We start from the raw sequence: 2,589 nt of genomic DNA on the forward strand, positions 1-2,589 counted from the left end.
AGATTGGTTCCGCCAAGGTTCCGCCTCGTGGCGGCGGAGTTTCTTCCCGAAAGCTTGCGTATGATCTGCATATAGCCAGAGATGGGCATCAGAGGGCTGCCAGGGGGCCCATGAGGTAGGGGCGCGCCCCACACCCTCATGGACGGTGGGTGGCCCCTCTCTGGTACTTCTTTCGCCCAATATTTTTTATATATTTTGAACCATGCTCCCATGAAGTTTCAGGACTTTTGGAGATGTGCAGAATAGGTCTCTAATATTTGCTCCTTTTCCAGCCCAGAATTCCAGCTGCCGACATTCTCCCTCTTCATGTAAACCTTGTAAAATAAGAGAGAATAGGCATAAGTATTGTGACATAATGTGTAATAACAGCCCATAATGCAATAAATATCGATATAAAAGCATGATGCAAAATGGACGTATCAACTCCCCCAACCTTAGACCTCGCTTGTCCTCAAGCGAAAGCCGAAATCGAAAAATATGTCCACATGTTTAGAGATAGATGTGTCGATAAAAATAAAATACGGACATGAGGGCATCATGATCATTCTTAGAACAGCAACATATACATATATTGTCATATGATCTCTTATGCTAAAGTAATAATTCAATCACAATTTCAAGTATGAATCATAAACTTCATTGAAAAATAACAAACTATAATCTCAGTCATTGAAGCAATTGCAATTTATCATAACATCCGAAAGAGTCAATATAAGGGCTTTTCAGCAAGTCCACATACTCAACTATCATTTAGTCTTTCACAATTGCTAATACTCATGCAATATTTATGGGTATGAAGTTTTAATCGGACACAGAGAAAGATAAGGGCTTATAGTTTTGCCTCCCAACCTTTTACCTCAAGGGTAATGCCAACAATAATAGTTCATGAAAACTCACATCCAATTAGCTATATATATCAGGATCTTTCCAACACATTGTGCTTGCCAAAGGATAAAATGTAAAAAGAAAAGGTGAAGATCACCGTGACTCTTGCATGAATTATAAGACAAGAATAAAACATAGGCCCTTCGGAGAGGGAAGCAGAGGTTGTCATGTGCTTTTATGGTTGGATGCACAAAATCTTAATGCGAAAGAACGTCACTTTATATTGCCACTTGTGATATGGACCTTTATTATGCAGTCCGTTGCTTTTATTTCTTCCAGATCACAAGATCGTATACAACTTATTTTCTCCACACTAATAAGTCATACATATTTAGAGAGTAATTTTTATTGCTTGCAAGGATGACAACTTACTTGAAGTATCTTACTCAATCCATAGGTAGATATAGTGGACTCTCATGGCAAAACTAGGTTTAAGGATGTTTGGAAGCACAAGTAGTATCTCTACTTGGTGCAAAGAATTTGGCAAGCATGAGGGGGAAAGGCAAGCTCAACATGTTGGATGATCCATGACAATATAATTTATTTCAAATGTAAGAAAACATAACGCATTACGTTTTCTTCCTCGTCCAACGTCAACTCTTTAGCATGTCATATTTTAATGAGTGCTCACAATCATAAAAGATGTCCAAGATAGTATATTTATATGTGAAAACCTCTCTTTCCTTACTACTTCCTATTAATTGCAGCGATGACCAAAACTATGTTTGTCTACTCTCAACAACTTCTATTCATCATACTCTTTATATGTGAAGTCATTACTCTCCATAAGATCTATATGATCTCTTTATTTCTTTTTTATTCTTTCTCTTATATTTTATTCCCTCAAGATCATAGTAAGATAATCAAGCCCTTGACTCAACACTAATCTTTATTATATATAGCTCACGGACTCGATTACATAGAAGGATCATAAAGCAAAACTCAAAACTAGATCATACTAAAACTTGATTCTACTAGATCAAGATATTACCAAAAGTATCGAACTAAGAAAAACGGTAAAGATAAAAGTGTGATGGTGATACGATACCGGGGCACTCCCCCAAGCTTTGCAGTTTCCAAGGGGAGTGCCCATACCCATGTGTTTATGTCTCCTTCTTCAGAGGTGGTGATGATGGAGTTGTTGATGGTGTGTGCTTCTTCCTTAATTTGCGCTTGAGGATAGAGTTTTGCTCCCTTAGGTCATCGATCTCTTGCTCAAGGCTTAATACCTTTTTGCATACTTCCTGTTTGTTCTCCTACAAGAGGCGAAGAGGGATAAACTCGATCTTAGGTTTCTTTACTCTATCGGGGAGGCTTGACTTTTTGAACTCCACATGCATGTCCCCATGTTGAGGTAATGGGACTTCATCTTCATCTGATCTCGTCTCCTCCTTTCCCTTAGGCTCATAGTCTTCTTCTTCCTCCGTGGTCCAACCACAATGCTCCAAGTCCCCGTAGACCTTATGATCTGCAAGGTAATCAACCACATAGCTTTCTCCCTTCGAATCGTGGGATGACATATTGCTCTAATCTGCAGCAAAAACAACTCAAAACAAAGACAGAGGATATTTGCGTGATACGATGGTCAAAACCTTCGGGAGATTATATAATGAATTTTTACCAACCAAAAGAAGTATCGTGCAAGAAAATGGAGTCCGGAGAGCACACGAGGTGCCCACGAGGCAGGAGGCGTGCCCAGGGGGT

This window comes from Triticum dicoccoides, chromosome 2A, assembly GCF_002162155.2.
Source record: "Triticum dicoccoides isolate Atlit2015 ecotype Zavitan chromosome 2A, WEW_v2.0, whole genome shotgun sequence".
Taxonomy (NCBI): Eukaryota; Viridiplantae; Streptophyta; class Magnoliopsida; order Poales; family Poaceae; genus Triticum; species Triticum dicoccoides.